The 18,678-nt window shown below is 40.1% G+C and overlaps 1 protein-coding gene across 7 annotated transcripts in view; it reads left to right on the forward strand.

The window, feature by feature from the left end:
* LOC135096703 (ankyrin repeat domain-containing protein 23-like) overlaps positions 1-18,199 on the forward strand; it is a 35,596-nt gene extending 17,397 nt beyond the window's left edge. For 6 of the 7 annotated variants that reach the window (XR_010264942.1, XR_010264941.1, XM_063998444.1 and 3 more), the window contains 2 exons: positions 210-1,172; positions 7,060-10,308. The gene's annotated coding sequence lies outside the window, so the exon portion shown is untranslated. Of the gene's footprint in view, positions 1-209; positions 1,173-7,059; positions 10,309-17,874 lie in introns of those variants that run through there. The other variant, XR_010264943.1, reaches the window with a different exon arrangement.
* Positions 18,200-18,678: the final 479 nt, after the last annotated feature.

Raw genomic sequence — 18,678 nt, forward strand, 5'->3', positions numbered from 1 at the left:
CATCTGTCTTGTAATCCTCCTATTCTTCATCTGTATCCTTCAATCCTTCATCTATCTTATATCCTGTTTTTTGTCTACTCTTTCATCTTTCATCCAACCCTTCATCTCCTCTCCTTTATCATTTTCTCTTGCATTTCTACCCCATCTCTTCCCTTCTATATATCAGTTTATCTTCTATCTATAATCTTTAACTCATTTCCCTCCCCCAGGCCCCTCCTCCCCTGGGTTAGTGATGCCCGGGGTGGCCACGACAGATGTGAGGGTCCTGCTCCCCATGGTTGCCTCCTGTCTCGCCCTGCTGGCCGCTCTTGTCACTGTTTGTGTTTGCGTCAGGAAGAGTAAGTGGTGGTGGTGATGGTGGTGGTGGTGGTGTTTAATGTTATTACTCTGTTTATTGGTACTTCTTCATGTTTTTACTTTCTTTTTTTTTCTTTTTGTTTGCTTCCCTCTTATTTCTTCCCTCTCCTTCCTTCCTTTTGTTTATTTTTTGTATCCTTCCTTCTTTCCTTCCTCTCATTCCCTGTCTTCCTCTTTTCTTTCCCATTTCTTGCTTTGTTTCTATTTTATTTTTATTTTCTCGTCTTTATTTTCTCTTTTTCATCTTTTTTTCCTGTTCTTTTCCTACACAATCGTTCTTTCTCATTTTCCCTTCTCCTTTTTGTACTGGCTGTGCTTTTCATCTCTTCTGCCATACATCATTCTTTTCTTCTCCTTCACCACTTTTTATTTATCATCCTCCCTCCCTCTTTACCTTTCCTCCTCCTGTGCATCCCTTATCTTTCCCTTCCCTGTCATCTGTATCTTGACTTCTCCCTTTTCTACATTCTTCATTTTCTCTTTGGTTTTCTGTGGCCACCCCCTCTTCCTCTTTTACATTGCTTTTCTCCTCCATCCTTGTCGTTCATGACCTCACTTCCTCTTTATCTCTTTTTTCTTTATCACTTCCCCTCTTCACCTTACATCTCTATCCCTCATCTACCTCTTCTCTATCTCTCTTGACCTCCTTCCTCACCCTACAGAGCCCCCCATGCCTCTCCAGCAGGTGTCCAGGGATGGGAACAAAGTAGGTGTGCAGGAGAACAAGGATAACCACAAACACAGGGAGCAGTTTTATGCCACAGTGTGCAAGATGTCACCCCACAGGGACCCCACTGCTGTTGACCGAATCCCTGGTGAGTGGCAAGCAGGGTGGCAGAGTTATGTGGGATTTTAAAGGGTAACTAAACACCAGTGCATCTTTACGTTCTTGTATAAGTTCATGGAGAGGAAAACAAAGTGTGCAGTGTAGGTTTAGCAAAAGTGACAGTCTCAGTTGTGTTTTTAAGGGATAACCAAGCAGTTTCACATCTTCAGGTCCTTCCTTCAGTGTTAGGGACAAGTTTGATCCATCAGGGAAGAGATGGCATGGCATATTTATTTCATTTTATTTTTTGTCTGTAGAATAATTACACTAGGCTACGCAATGACAGACATGATTCGTAGTGTTTGTAAAAGGCAGACGTGTGTTATGGCGGCTGAAGAACCTGTGGGAAAAAATTAACTGTTTCCAGGGAGGCAAAAATACTGAAAATGAACTAAAAAATGTTGTTTATAAGATTTTATGTGTTTTATAAATATTTCCTGTGTGTGTGTGTGTGTGTGTGTTTGGGAAAGAGGTACACTGGATAAAATGGCAATTCACTCCTTGAAATATTATGTTACATGTGGCCCCATTGAACTGCCTTAGCATAAACAACCATTTGACTTGTTTCCAATGGTGAGAAATAAGATGCGAGAGAAACTTTCAGTCTTCTCAGCCTTCTGATGACCCATGGCTGGTGGAGGGTTGGTGAGGGGCACAAACACACGAGAAAATCACTGCAGCGGATCAGGGACCAGACAGAGACATTAGATATTACAAGTGGTGTGGCAGACAGTGTTTATGTCGTCAGCTGGCGGTGGATGGGTGAGCAGCGGCCGGCCAATTGGACTTGTGAGTTTGAGTTTGTTATTCCAATTCAGTCTTTATTAAAATTTCAGTTTGTTATGGCAGTTGTATATGTTGCTGTGTACCTTACTGTGTGTATGGGATTGCCACTCTGGTATTTAAATACATGCAAAGACTGTTATTATTATTATTATTATTATTATTATTATTATTATTATTATTATTATTATTATTATTATTATTATTATTATTATCATATTTTTATTATCATCATCATTTTATTATCCTCGTTGCAGAGTATGCAGACATCTACCCGTATGCAACCTTCCAAATGAACAACACACAACATCAACAACAACCACAACAACAACAACCATCACAGCAACAACCAGTCACAGCCACCACAACTGCCACCACCACCACCACCACCAACAGCAGCAACAACCACAGCCAAAACAGCAACAACAACAACAACAAAAATTAGGCCAGACACAGTGACCTTGCTTACAACAACAACAACAACAACAACAACAACAACCCCACCACAACCCTTCCCACAGCCACTACCAGCCATGTGCTTATGATCATTATTATAGCAAAGTATTAATATAACTTGCAAATATACAGAAAGAGAGAGAGAGAGAGAGAGAGAGAGAGAGAGAGAGAGAGAGAGTTGTGCTAAGAGAATCAACATTAAAGCAAATATTAGAGTACTAAATGCTTAAACATCATCCCCCCCTTCTCTCTCTCTCTCTCTCTCTCTGGTTTCACTTATTTTATTATTTTTCATGTTTTTTTTTATTTTTTTTTTTTCTTTAAGTATTTTTTTCGTTTTTCTTTTTTACTTTTAATTTTCGGTGAGGATACAGTCTCTCTCTCTCTCTCTCTCTCTCTCTCTCTCTCTCTCTCTCTCTCTCTCTCTCTCTCTCTCTCTCTCTCTCTCTCTCTCTCTCTCTCTCTCTCTCTCTCTCTCTCTCTCTCTCTCTCTCTCTCTCTCTCTCTCTCTCTCATGATGTATGACACGTTTCATTAGCAGCACTTTCCCGTCACCAGTGAGCCTCTGTAAATGTTTTCCTTTCTTTTCACCAGGAAGTAAGGAGTGTTCGTGACTGGCTAGTACAGCGTGCGTGTTGCCTCAAGTGTAGCAGCTGAGTGACAGATGCCAGGGGCAAAGTAGATAGGTTTATAGAAAAGAAGGCATATAGAAAAATAAGTATATATAAAGGAAAATTAATAAATAGGTAAATGAAGAGAGATGTGAGAATTGTAGCTAGGGACCAGATGAAGGCGGTATAGTGACCTTGTGTATGTGTGAAGGGCAAGTCATTGCATGTCCTGAACAATGCCTAGCAATATTGCAAATTAACTGAATGATTAATTGTTCATAATTTCCCCAAAATTGCTAGCAAGCAACATTTATTAGTTATTATGAAAAATACCTATTATATAATAACTGTTGCGTGCATTAATATCTAGATACAAGCGTATTTTTTAAAGTGGGATAAGTTAGGCCTGTAATATCCACTTGAGCGCCGCCCCAGCACAGCGTTGTCTCTTGTCAGCCGCGTGAAGAGCACCAGCAACCCTGCCTTGACTCATGATTAATTATTTGCTTTCAGGAAGACATAAACATGTTGTTGTTTCGTCTTCAGGAAGTGATGATGGCCGACGTGGGCCGTTTGTCATGGCAATGTCTTGCTGGTATTCAGAGACTGGCTGCCAGTCACTCACGTGGAAGCGTTACTGAGTCTTGCAGTGTTATAGCTTTATTTTCCAGGTTTCACGACAGGGAGGTACATTTTCCATAAAAGCACAAACGTTTTACTAGAATTCGTGTATTTCCAACATACATAGCTTTCACAGGAATGCGTTATTTCGCGGGTATTTTGGAATTTGTATACTGGAAAATTGATGTTAAGCAACATCAAAAACCAATTACTTTGTCATTATTCATCCGTACCTAACGTCACTACAAAATATTTGAAAAAAAAAAGCGCATAATCACTGAAAGGCGCTTATCACACACAGACTACGTAGTCGCAGAAAAGAAATGCTTATTGTAATTTTTTCTGTGTATTCGTCGTTTGCGTAACTTTATCAGTATATTTCCTCCTCTCTCATAACAATTTGAGTTAATTTTTTTCATTACTTATTAATTCTTAATAGTTCATCTCCAAAATGCATGCGTACAGTGGCCGTGGTCGTGGTTGGCGGCGGCAGAAGGGGAGCATACAAGATTTACTGGTTTGGGGCAAGTCTGGTGTGAGTTTGGGGGCGGGTAAGGTGGTGCGTGGGGTGGACACTGAGGAAAACACGAGTGGCGGGTGTGTGAATGACCTGCCAAAGGGCTTCTTGTAAACAAATGTTGTGTCGACTACGAGTTACGTCACGCGAGGAATTCCTGCACCAAGGCCACCACGGAGTGCAGCTTCTGTCAGCTCTTCTCGTGTTTAGAGTTCCATCACACATTGATTTTCCTTTCAGTTTTGGCAATGATATTAATTTGACGTTATTGGAGTTAGTCTACGTATGTTAACTTTGCAGGATTATTTGAGTGAACGTCTGTTTCAATCATCAAAGAGGAACCCCAGTCCTTGCCTCAGTCCCCCGCTCATGAACCCGGTGACTCCAGTCTACACTTAGTAATTTCACTTTCATCTCCCATTCCTGTTCCCCCCCCCCTCTCCCCTTTGGCCGGTGTTTACCCGTGGCAGCGCCCCTCCAGCGGCCGCCGTTCATCCCTCGCACTCACATGTCAAATACTGACAAATGGAGGTCCACTGACGACTGCCCGACAAAATTATCATCAGAGTTTTTCATTGAGTTTGTCTTATTTACAAGATTTTTATCAGTGTGTGTGTGTGTGTGTGTGTGTGTGGTATGCGATGCAATAAAACACTAAGATATTTGGAGCTTCACTTTATAGTCTTTTCTGTTGTAATTTATATTAATAGATATTAATTTTGATTTTTTTCTTAAATACACAAAATTTTCTCTCTAATAGGCTTAAGCAAATATTTTATTTATTTATTTATTTTTTTTATTCGTTAGAGATGAAACTTTAGTAATATCCAGGCAAACATCATTTTGATGTGCGCCAGTGTGACTCTCGCCACGGTGTGTGGCTGTAGGCTCATCATGATCATCACCTTGATTCTGGATATATATAATGGTTCACTGGGACGGCAATCCTCTGGCTTGTTCGCGGCATGTGTTGCGCACTCGTGTATATATATATATATATATATATATATATATATATATATATATATATATATATATATATATATATATATATATATATATATATATATATATATATATATATATGTGTCTGTGCCCTCCTCCTCCTCCTCCCCTCCCTAACATCGCCCACCCTTCCAGACCCCTCTTGATTCAAACAGTTAGTAAACGTCCTCCTTACAGCTGATGTTTTCTCGTCTCGACATCCTTGCCTCACTACGTTTTCTACCACTTTTCCTCCTCCTCCTCCTACATGGGTCGCCACTACCACCTTGATGAGATAGTTACTAAGAGACGAAAGAGAGAGAGAAAAAAAAAAAAAAAACACACACACACACACACACACAAACACACTCCCTACACCGGTAATAAATCACTAACATTCTACTAACTTGTGTAGGTTATGGGAATACAAGTGCGTAGAGATTAAAAATACAAATAATCTCCACCTAAGCTGTGGACAAAGTAACGTAACGAGATAACGTATTTAAAAGGCTGTGACTCTCTTGGGGAGCTAAAGAATAAGAGAAGTCCTATTTGAATAAGAGCATTGATGTTTACTAGGCGAGACGCCTCTTTGGCCTGTACGTACGGACGGGATCTCCAGCTCGTGCTCCCCAGGGTGTTGATATGAATGAAATATCTTTTTCGAGGGGATATGTTAGGCTAACACTACAGCCCTTACTGCCGAGGGGTGAGAAGAGGCCCCGCGGGTGGTGCCAGGAAGAACGGTGCATGGTGCACGGGAGAAGTGGATCTCGAAATTTAGGGGGGGAAAGTGCCAGGGTGTGTGACGCAGGAGTCATCCAATTCCTCCGCTGATAGGCAACTGTCGTATCTTCACAACGCTGATAAAATGCAAGAAAACAACAAATTAACTAAAATTAAATATATATAAACTAAATAAGATAAACTGTATGAAGCTATCACGCCTACGTGGGTCAGTTTCCAAATGCCATTCTTATCTAGAAATATTTTCTTTTAAAGCTTGTTAATGACTACACTAACAACTTGATTACTGGGTGTGAGGGAATCGTCAACCATGTAAGCACCCCTCTAACTACTGTGGTAAAGGGAGAGGAATGATTGTCCTTCCTCCACCTTAAGGGCGGTGTGTCTCGGTCACGGTTTCTCTTCCTTCTGAATCCTCGAGCAGCTGACTCCTCGTGAGACAGCGTCACCGCTTCGGAGCAAAGCCTCGAGTGCCTTCATCACCATTCCCCTCCCTCCTTGGTAGGGATACTCTGCAGGAGCTGAGATAGTGAGGCCAGCAGACACAAGGAGGCACACAGCTCTCATCACTTGCCACCATTACGCATTTGTTCAGCTGTTCTTTTCTATCGCAACGCAACGCAACGCAAGGCAAGTCTCTCTCTCTCATTGTGAACGTCACCCTGACGGTAGTAAAAAAAACATTAAGACTGCAAATTGTATAAGCACCGCTGTGAGGGGCGAGGCCAGGATGGCGAAGGCTGGTTGGAAATTGTACAAGCACCGCTGTGAGGGGCGAGGTCAGGATGGCGAAGGCTGGTTGGAAATTGTACAAGCACCGCTGTGAGGGGCGAGGCCAGGATGACGAAGGCTGGTGCTGGGCCTTCATTTAGCGTGGCTGTGTCCACTCTTCGTAACCACAACAAAGTTTATGAAATTAATTTGTCGTAATATGACACTGCCTGCGAGAGACAAAAATAGGAAGGAGTTTAATGATGGGTGATATTTTATGATAATTTGATTATTTATATTTGATTTTGTAATACGTTTGAAATTTGGTAATACAGATCACGATCTATCATGCATGGGCCCCAGTGTTTGTTTTTATCATTAGTTTAGTCGCATTATTATTTGTCTTTATGTGGGTTCCAGTGCTAAGTGTTATTTTGTCCTTCCAGGTAAGCAAGAGAACTCATCCTTCAGGCCACGCTGGGTTCCTAACGACAGGTGAGGTGGAGCAGGCGGCCTCCTCCATGCGCGATGGAGGGCTGTCACTCACTGCCAGATGTGTCGTCAGTATTGATGTCTTTCTCGTGACATCCCGCCCGTGAGGCACTGAACAGAGGGCGTAAGCAGAACTTTCTTTATACTATCTAGGGATTGTGAGTTATGAGGCTTCCGCTTCGTGAAGTAAGGCGTTATTGATCCCGACCATAATAAAATCTACGGTCTTATGAGACATTTTGCTAACGTTCGGTGCACGTGTTGAATCCATGAACACTCATAGAATTGCTCCATTTGTCATCTTATTTACTTGAATGGAAGAAAGCGTCAGTAAATATTTATGAAAACCAGTACAATTCTGCTGACTAATAACGCTACGTGTTCATATTTTCACCTTTGTTTTCGTTAATGTTTATTATGGTAGTGTCAACGTGTTCTTGATTCTGCTGACTAATAACGCTACGTGTTCATATTTTCACCTTTGTTTCCGTTAGTTAATGTTTATGATGGTAGTGTTAACGTCTTCTTCATCAATGCTGATGTTTAAATTTAACTTTCTTTTGCTATTACCAGTATACATATTACCAACCCCACCATCGCTACTGTGCATTCCCTCCACCACAATCACCAACACCACTACAACTCCACTAAAACAATATTGCTTCTCCCCCAACACCTCACTGCATGTGCGTGCATGTTATTGGCCAGTCCACCAGTCCTAGCGGTCCCCACAAGGATGTGAAAACCCGCGAGTGTTCTCATAAGCCATCCATCCTTTTTTTCTCGTTAATATCGAGAGAGAGAGAGAGAGAGTCCTAAATTGAGTTCATATAATTCATTGTGATTACATATTCAGCTTGTATGAACACTGCCAATTACAAAATATGACTGATTTAAATTTATTTTTACATTCTTGATCTTAATAAAATACAGGTGTGGTCTCATATCAAGACCTCAAAGCAGTGTTTACTCGATCTTATTGACTGTTGCATGAAAAATTACAAAATACACTGGTAGTTCACATCATTATGATTAATACTGTATTTTTAGTCATTTAGTTATTCTCTCCTGACTTCCAGTTTATATTCTACGATTTTTTTTTTTTTTTTATAAAAAATATTTTGGTGGTATTTACCATATGCATTTTAAGGGGCTGAAACATGTAGTATGGGAGCATGAGGGAGGACATTAAATGTTATTATGATAAGATGTATGAGGAACATGTATGGACCTATGGATCAAGTAAAAAAATAAGAAAGTGCTAAGAAAGTGCCAAGAATTGTAAAAAAGAAAGTGCTGAGAATTGATCAGAGTCAGGTTGGTCAGAGTCAGCTGACCAACCAGTTGAGGGAGTGTGATGATATCTTAGGCATGTGGAGAAAGAATGGAAGAGATCAGTGAAGACAAGTGAGTCAGGTAAAAGAGGTGTATGCTAAAGGAAACACTTCATGGAAAGGAGGGACAACACAGAGACCATTAGATATAAAAGAAGAAGGAAGAGGGACTATGCATCACCCAGTGGGTGGAAAGCAGATGTGAAAGAGTAAACCATGATCCAGCCCTAGAAAGCCTCGACATCTACTGGAAGTTTGTGTGTGCGTGGCCCATTCAGCTAATTAAGTCAGATGAAGGAAATGGTTTATTATGATTACCAGAGGCATGCTAAACAAGTGACCGCAGTACAGTGTGGTCAGTGAGGATCAGTCCTCTACCCACACAGAGGCTTATATACTAGAGTGAAGGAATGCTTGTGGTTGTGAAATTAATGTGAATCTTACTGTTATATATCTCTACTGAACACTACCAATCTAATAACAGCCACAAATTCTCATTTTTGTCATTCCTGCCTCTTTTTCAAGAACACTCCGTTCCCATACCATAGAGAAATGAGCATTTTAGTAGTCACATCAAGAGTATGAATCATCAGGTATTAGTTCTGTGAATGATCTGTAAACATGATACTGCAAAAGAAGCAGTTTTTCTCACTTGAGGAACAAGGTCACTTTCCAAATTGATTAAATCATGCATTTAGTAGTCACATCAAGAGCATGAATCATCAGGTATTAGTTCTGTGAATGATTGTAAACATGATACTGCAAAAGAAGTAGCTTTTCTCACTTGAGGAACAAGATCACTTTCCAAATTGATTAAATCACATATAAGTTTGTGCTGACCTTCAAACAGCTTTGCCACCTGAGGGCAGCACTTGGCCAAATATCCGATGAGGGTGCACAGCCTTGCCCGCACAACAGGTACTGGGTGGGTAATAAGAGTACCCAGCAGCAAGAGAACTGTGGTGTCACTACCTAAGATCTTTCCCACAACTGTTTGACTCTCAGGTGTTTTTCTCAAGATGTGATTCAGTATTGCCAGCATGTCTGCAACTAAACTTGGAAGCACATTATCTAGGCTTAGGATCTTTTCATCACGTTAAAAGCATTTAATACACAAACACAGTTGCAAAACTAAAATAGAAAATCTTTTTCAAGATACACTAAATGGCACATTAATGCAATAATACTTCCCACTGAATCGATCTGATCTTTATCAAATTCAACTGTTCTTTTTAGCTTATAGTTTTCTACCCGTGATATCAGTTTGCAACAATACACTAAATTTGGTACCAGTTTACACTCAAGATACACCTTAATCACACTTTCCTTACTATTCTTCATATCATCCATAGTCATGGACAACGACAGCAAAGCTGTAAGTTTATTTATAACTGGCAGCGAACATGTTTTGATTTCTCCAAGAAGAAACAAAAATGGAAAATTCTGTTTGTTCAAGAAATATGCTACAATTTCCATCAAGTACATCTGCCAATGATTTATCAATAAACTGACACCATTCCTCTGTTTCAATTGGTGTGTCTTCAAAATTGAAACTGTGAAGAGTAAACACTGCAGCACTACTAGTCTTTCCACTCATAACAGTCAACACTCTTTCTTCAGTAAATGGAGCATAACTCTCCTCATTTATGTTTGGCAAATTTGGTCTTCCATCTTGCATTAACTCTAACACTGTATTGGAAAGTCTGCTCCCCCTTCTAGAGGAATCTATTCAATTTGCTAGGCAACTGACCATACTATCTTTGCGATCTTCTAGAGGTACTGGTCCATATGTCTGAAAGTCTTTGACATCCTCTTCCTTGAACCCTGGCTCCTGAGATATTCTGCTGAGTTTCCTGACTGATGCCCCAATTGCACTTCTTAGCATCAGGTTCATAATCTTGTCCAGCTGCTGGAACAGATTCCTTTGAGGATCCATTAATGTGGACATCAGCTTCCACTGTGTGTATACACTGTTTCAGGCTTTGAATTGATGCATCAGTTGAACTAGTTATCTAAACAAACTCGAATAATTTTCTCTCTTCCTCTGTAATGCTGTTGATATGGAGATGGAGATCTTGAGCCTTGATCCTCTTGACATGAGCCAGTTTGGAGATGAACTGCTGGTAACTTTTTTAAGGTTTCACCATCTATTTGAGGAATTCCTATGCTTTTCTTTCTCTCATTCTGGTGAGGAAAGCTTACAGGTGCAGGAGGTAAAGATACATCATCCACTGCTCTATCAGCCTGCAAAGTTGACAATTCAAGTCTTTGTGGTGAAACTTCTTTTGATATAGAGACAACTTTCTAATGTTAGACTGGCCAGCCACTCTTGACTGTCCAGCAGCTTTTTCTACTAATTCTTTACATTGTTGTTGTTTTAGCTGGTGTTGAGACACTGTCAAAGGATCAGTGAGAGGCATTATATTCAGAGAATGTTCAATAAACACTACTCCCTCCTGAACCCAAGGATGCTCAAGTAAAGCTGGCCATGTGAGCCTTTTGCTTGGATCTTTCTCAAGGAGTCCATGTAAAAAAGTGGAACAATCCTTGCTCCATCCTCCCGGCCATATGACTGGTTCACTTCTCACCATTTTGATTAAGTGAACTATACAAGTGGTACAAAAGGGTGGCTTTCCAAGAAGTGGTTCATAAAGGATGCACCCAAGGGACCACAAATCTGCATTGTGATCATAAGGTTTCTCCTCAATTAATTCAAGTGCCATATACAATGGAGTGCCTTTAACAGATGTCAATACATAGGTATTGATGCACATTTTTCTGGAGGATCCAAAGTCACAGTTTTGCTTCACTAGTTGATGAGAGCAAAATGTTTTGGGGCTTATGTCTCTATGGAGAATTCTATGAGAATGCAAATAATAAATTGCTGAAACTAAGTTGCAAGCAATCTGTTGAACTCTTTCCTCTCTTAATGGACCATTAGACTCTAAAAGTTGAAAAAGTTGGCCAGGCACATACTCACTAACAGCCACAACTTCATTTTCTGTCTCAAACGAGTCAATTGTACGAACAATATTTGGATGTGCCAGACCTCTTTGAATTTCACACTCTTGCCGGAGACTTTTTAATTCTCTTTCTACTTTATTTCTTTTTGGAATAAACTTGAGAGCTACAATTTGCCCCCTAAGGAGGCATTTTCCTCGGAACACTCTTCCAAATGAACCTTGTCCTATTGCCTCCAGCACCTTGTACTCCTCCATCTTTCATGTGGTTACTACCTGCAAATGAACATAATACTAAAGTCACAATTCATTACTATATATGTTTATTTCTTTGTCACTTCAAACTGTATACTGAGGATTAGCATGTTATATTCATGGATCTTTTCTGGTCATTGCACTGCTATATTCATGAGTGTAGGAATAGTATGTGGAAGAATTAAGAGGAAGGGTTTACATAAAGTATTTCAAGCATATGCAGTGGATAGAACATTTCTGAAAGCAATCTAGAATTTCTATGCTGATACAAATATAGTCATGGAAGTTGTAGAAGATTACATAAAAAAAAATATTCAAAGTTAGACCTGAACTAGAAAATGTTATTCTGTATATGACTGGAGTCAAGAAGGAAATAGTGAAGTAGTAGATGCAGGAATATTATTGATGAGAAAGAGGAAAATGTGGAGAGTACCTATGCCTGTGTTGATGATGGACTCTTACTGAGTGAGAATGATTAAGTGCTGCAGGATTGATTAGTTTGCAAATTCATATACAAAACCTAACTTGAAGACAGATGCAGTGAAGGTGTTGCTGTTTGAGTAAAACTCAAACAATATATAAAATCAAGACATGGCCAGGGAATGAAGAATATGGGAACATTTTTAAGAAGTGGCACTTGTTGAACATAAATTCATTGAGCACTAAATCTATGATCATAAAAATCAAGACATCCAAATTTTGTCCAATATGATACAGATGTACAATTGCACCTATCAACTCAATCAAAGTCCAACTTAAAATTGTTCATCTGGTAATCATTCCATTATGAAATCAAATAAAAAAGTTTTATATTGAAATTTTCCTGGTGAGAAGGCATAGAATATCTTTATGCATGTACACATGTGATTTTTTTCCATTCAAGGGTATCAGTCACTGGCAGCTCACTTATAAGAGAGAGTGTATTTAGTGCTCTTTGGATTTTAAAATAACAAAGGCTTTAACAGAAGTATTACATGAAGTTTTGTCACAAGCTTGACAATACCCAAATGTCAACTACATTCATAAGACTCAGCAGAGATTCAGCAATAATACCATGGTCATCACATGATCACACAAGTAAAGGAGTGGTACAACCAGTTCAAAGATAATATCATGTTGCATAAGAATAATTCACACTCCTACAGGCCCTCAACAAGCCAAAATGACAAGACCATTAACCAAGTGTTGACTTCAGTTACGCAGAACCATCAAATTTCCATCTGGAAACTAGTAAACAAGATGAAGATAAGCACTGGTTTAGTATGCTCTATCTTGAACAAGGATGTGGACTTGCAGTGACCACAAAATTTATGACAAAACTGCTACCAACACAGCAAAAGTGTATATGCTTCATGTATAAAAGGGGAATATCTTGAGATATTTTTATCATATGTAGAAAATGGATGATGAGAGACTGAGTGTGTGAATGTCTAGTGTAAATGTTGAGTGTCAATGTCAAGGGACTTACAGTGGACAGAGTGGAAAGAAGGAATTTTGTTTGTGGCAACGTCATAAGTGATTATCAAGAAAAGAAGTGTTCTTCAATATATGGACATTAATAATAGATCGTTTACCACAACAAAGGTCTACAGAATAAGGTTCAGAAAAGTAAAACATCAAATTACTAAATACTTAAGACAGAAAACAAAATATAAACCCGTCTAGTTTTCAGCACACCTGATTGATCATCCACTTGCACCACAGCAGATCATTATCTTGTACCATTGGTTTTATTCCTGTATGTCCTTCTGGTCATTTCATTCATCGTCACCATTCTCTGCGAGTAAGCGAAGTGTTAGTAATCAGAATAGATCAAGAAATAATGGGATCAAGCTTCATAAAGTTTGATCTAGAAAAGAAGCAGGAAGGAACTGGTTCTCAATAAAGGTGGTAGATGAATGGAACAGACTCGGTAATTAGAATGTTAGTAGCAGGTCATTAGGAAACTATAAAAGATTAGAAGACAAATTTAAGGACAAAGATGATAGGTGGAAATGGGTAGGAATGTTTCTTGCAAGGACTGCCATGTTTAGGCCTTACAGCTTCTTGCAGCTTCCCTTATTTTGTCATGTTATGTTAAGGTGCTGCCACTTTACCATTTTCATCACTCACTGATTTATTCCAGCTTACTAACTGCATACACTTTCTTTCCTCTTGCTATCCTTTGTCACTTAGAAATTTACTTGATTTTTTTGCTTTCCAGGTTTTTATTAAAAACTCTACAGTATAAATACCAGAACTAATACTTGAACAACTCTCAGACTGCTGGTGTGGATCATGTATACGATTGTCTACACCAAATTTTCAGATTGGACACCTGAATCCTTATCACTCACCTTGCTGAGAAATAAGATAAATAGTAATTAAATAAACAAGTAAATTGCATACAATCTGAAAAATAAATTTCCTAACAATGGTCAGTAAAGTATTTAGTAGCAATCACAGCACAAAATTTACACCATGGCAACTCTTCTAAGTTGAACACTGTAGATCAGCTTGCACTTACATGCAACCATGGATGTGATGGCAATCCTAATTTGTAAAGGGTTTACTGTATGCATGAATGTATGTGTGTGTGTGTGTGTGTGCAAGAAATCTTGACAATACTTCCTCCACAAACAGTAGCTGTTTGGGAGTGGACATGCGATAGTGTACTGATATTCTAGTTTCCTTTTGTAAAAGTTTCACTCCCTGCTACAGTATAATTACTGAATAGTAGCTCCTGGCAGGATAACAGTTTTGGTTAGGTTAGGTGGATTATGTTGAGATACGTAACATTTGCATTTTTTGATCAATGTTAGCAATAGTGGCTCCTTATGGAGCAGCTTAATCATGCACATATGATGATGAACACGCATTGTTCAACACGTGAGGGGGTTAGGTTAGGTTTGTTTGAGGCGGAGAAATAGAGGCAGGCACACAGAAAAAACAAACAAACTAAAAAGAAAAAAAACAAAGGCAAAGAAAGAAAGGCCAGACAGTAGACAGTGAGAGAGAGAGAGATATGGCGCGTGTGTGTGTGCTGGAAGGTGATAAGGAACACCGAAAAGTTTACCCCGATAGGAGCCGAATGCGGAGGCTAAAGGACTCTCAAGAAGGCTGCGGACTCAACTTTTCCCTCCCTCAAGCGCCGTCCTCAAGTTGTCCAGTGAGCCTCTTTTCCAGCTAGGTTTGAGGCCACTTCATGCCCTCTTCTCTCTCTCTTTCTTTCCCTCTTCTTGCAAGCGTCTTTCTCTTTACTTTTCTCCTTCTATTCCTTTCTCTTCCACTGTTTCTCTGTCTCTCTGTCTCCAGCTTCCTGTAACTCTGTCCTCTCCTCTTCTGTTTCCGCATTACATTTCTCATTCTTTCCCAGTCTTGATGGTTCTCCTTGGTTCTACTTCGGTCCTGTTTCTCTCTCTCTCTCTCTCTCTCTCTCTCTCTCTCTCTCTCTCTCTCTCTCTCTCTCTCATGCTTGGGATCAATGCATTTTTATCAGTACAGCTCAACTGCAGTTTAGAACGAAATACGCCAGTCATTTCCGGTTCAATTGGACTCTTCAATTCAGATTCAGTTTCATTCACATGCTTTTCAATTTTGATTCAGTTCAGCTAATTATGTTTTCTGTTTCATTTTATTGGTTTTAACGCAGATTGCACACCAGACACTATCAGAAATTTAACACAAATAGAAAGCTTATTTGAACTTTCATTTTTTTTTTCTTATGCGCCATGACACAAACTCAATATTACATTATAATCAACATCTCTGTTCCTTCGAAAATGCTCCACAACAAATATGAATTACATTTTATTTCCTTTATTCCCACAAATTCATATCTCACTGGCATGAATTCCACGTCTGTTCATGCTGATCCTTTATTTTTCAATTCCAATACAATCCCAATTCGCGCATTTTTTGCGTCAGTTCAAATTCAAATCATAATTGAATGTAACTCAATTAACTACGCGCGCGCGCACACACACACACACACACACACACACACACACACACACACACACACACACACACACACACACACACACGTCAAGGAAAATTCTGTTCCTCTCTCGCTTCCTTTTATTGCTATTTAATCTTGTCGTGTCAGGATTTGTTTCCCTTCCCCTAGTCACCCCATAGAAAAAAATACCCCCCCCCCACACACACACACACACACACATTGCTGATGCTCCCCTATCGCCATACGTCACTCACTTTTTGAGTATCGCTTTAAATCTGTGAGCATTTCACTTTACGCGTTCAATATAAGTGACATCACATCTTCCCTGCCTAGGTATTAAAGGGTATGGAAAGTAGGACCTGGTTTATGCATGTTCCCACGTGTCGTGAGTCGCAGCGTGGCAAAGTGCGGGGTGAAAAAATTCAGCTTTTCAGCTGTGAAGCAATTTGAGTTGGTAAAGTCAGCCGAAAGAGTTTTTTGGCGAAGTTCCAAGGGATTTCTGCTGGAATGGAAGAGCGGGAAGTTTGTTTAGGCAAATACACTTTCAGTTATTTCACGCAACCAGTTCGAGATTGTGCTGTTTCGTTCGTGTTTAGATGATGATGCAAGAAATAGCAACCAATTCTGGCAGGCCTTTGTACCCGGCAGTGTGTGTGTGTGTGTGTGTGTGTGTGTGTGTGTGTGTGTGTGTGTGTGTAAAGTAAGGTTTACATGCATCCTGGTTTACATTAATTATTTACAGTGAGTTTCTGCCTTGAATTGGGAACAACGTAATGTCAAATCCGAGTGACGACCTAATTTCCGTGAGATCTTACTGTGCGAGAAACAACGTAATTATCGAGTGTGTGGCGGCTTTGTGGTATTGATGCCAAGTTAGAGGAAGCAGTGACAGGGTGGTGGTGGTGGTGGTGGTGGTGGTGTTGCCTTGGCGAGGTCCTCCTGTGTTGATTTAGTAAATATATGAAACACCTTTAGCCATCTACATCACCTACTCTTTTCTGCTTTAAATGTATCGTATCAAGAAGATGAAGTGAAAGGATTGTCTTTCATTCAGCAGAATTTCTGATACCTTTTTTTTTCTATGTTAAAGATAAAATGATTAAGTTATCCTACACTTTTCATCTTCTCTATCATCTGTCTCTGTATTGAAGGAGAGCTAAAAAAAATAACTTTGACAGACCTCACAACAACTACGTCATTTGCCTTGTTTTTTTTTTCTCAATCTACTCTAATTCGTATATTAAGAAAAAAGAAGAATAATTTATAACACTCTCAGCGCTCAATTTCTGTTTTAAAGTATCCTATATTAAAACTGAAAAGAAGAAACTATCCCTGCAGCTGCGTAAGTCTGACTTCTGCGGCTGTGACGTGAGGGAGTTCAGAAATTTTCCCTGTATTTTATCATATTCCTGTTGTTTCCTCTTGTTCAAAGATGTCACGACGCTTTGTTTACGCCACGTTCCTTTGTGGGGGATCTCATCATGGTATAGGAAATTCGTTGACTAATTCTTATCATCTTTTTATTGTTTTTTTTTTTTTTATTATTATTAAGATTCTTCTCCAAAGCAACTTAGAGTACTCAGCTCTTTTGTTGATCATTTCCAGTTAATATTGCTGCGACGTCCTGGAGACAGAAGGGATTAACAATCTTGCGTCTCTGTACACACACACACTCTCTCTCTCTCTCTCTCTCTCTCTCTCTCTCTCTCTCTCTCTCTCTCTCTCTCTCTCTCTCTCTCTCTCTCTCTCTCTCTCTCTCTCTCTCTCATTTTGTTGTTGTTGTTGGTCATTTTTTTTTCTTGTCAGATTATTTCCTGATGACTGCATGTGATGTACAGCTCCCTCCACTTCCACGTTCTCTAGTCAGCGTTGCCAGTGTGTGAATCGCCTACTGTGAACCTCCTGCTTCGACTCGTATTGAAACAAATGCCGCCAATCCCTCCATCACCCTTCCGCTTAATAGTGCTACCTTCGATCTTAAGTCACTGTCCTCTTCATTATCATCACCACCACCATCACTACTATTGTCATTAAGAAAACTGAGTAAATACCTGCACGTGTACGTTTGATAATGATAAGTTTCGTAATGCACTTAGTACATCAAAGCAGGAAGGTGGAATTATCATAATGTAGCTTCCTCATCATTTAGTCTTGATCATTCCCTCTCCACGTAGCGCCAGGTGAGAAGAAAGGCAAGGAGAAGCCACCAGGCACATACACTTGCCACTTCTTCGCTTTTTTTTTTCATTCCCTCCCCCTAAAACGCTTCAGTGTTAATAGAGTGAAGCGTGAGAGAGCAGCTGTTGCATCGACCAACGCTGCACCCGACACCTCGCGCCACTCCAGGCCCCGAAGTCTGCTGGGGCTGAAAGGATCCCCACCTGCCCCGCGGCGTGAGGGGGCGTGAGAGAGGAGGAGCAGGTGTCCGAGGAAGGCGGAGAATGCATGTAATGTTGGTGAGGATAAAGGGTTTGTGGGAAGAGTGGAGTGAGTGAAAGAGCTGGTCGTCAGAGTGAAATAATCGAGGTGCGAAGGAGGACATCCACTCTCTCTCTCTCTCTCTCTCTCTCTCTGGGTGGTTGTGTGTGGGTGTCGTTGTTCTTCATGATTTTAGCAGCAACTATTCATGAAGGGTAAGACTACAGCTTAGAGGAAAAGCAAGCAAATTGAGCCATAAGGAAAACTAGAAGGGAAAATATAGACCAGAAAGGAATGCGCGGCTTATTAAAGGCGAGATTACTTTGAATGAGAAGAGAATAAATACTTTGAATGAGGAGAGAATAAATGTGTGATCATGTACGATGACACACACAGACAGACAGACAGAGAGAGAGAGAGAGAGAGAGAGAGAGAGAGAGAGAGAGAGAGGGTAAACAGCATACTAAAGGGAAGACTTGAGTTAGAGAGGAGTGAGAGGGAAGAGCAGGACAAAGAGAAATAACATTAAAGAAAACAATCCAGGAACATGAAAAGTAAAAGGTCTCTCTCTCTCTCTCTCTCTCTCTCTCTCTCTCTCTCTCTCTCTCTCTCTCTCTCTCTCTCTCTGACTCGATTACGGATACTGATGAGCAGCTTTTCATACGT

The sequence above is a fragment of the Scylla paramamosain genome, unplaced genomic scaffold (genome assembly GCF_035594125.1).
Source record: "Scylla paramamosain isolate STU-SP2022 unplaced genomic scaffold, ASM3559412v1 Contig6, whole genome shotgun sequence".
NCBI classification, from domain to species: domain Eukaryota; kingdom Metazoa; phylum Arthropoda; class Malacostraca; order Decapoda; family Portunidae; genus Scylla; species Scylla paramamosain.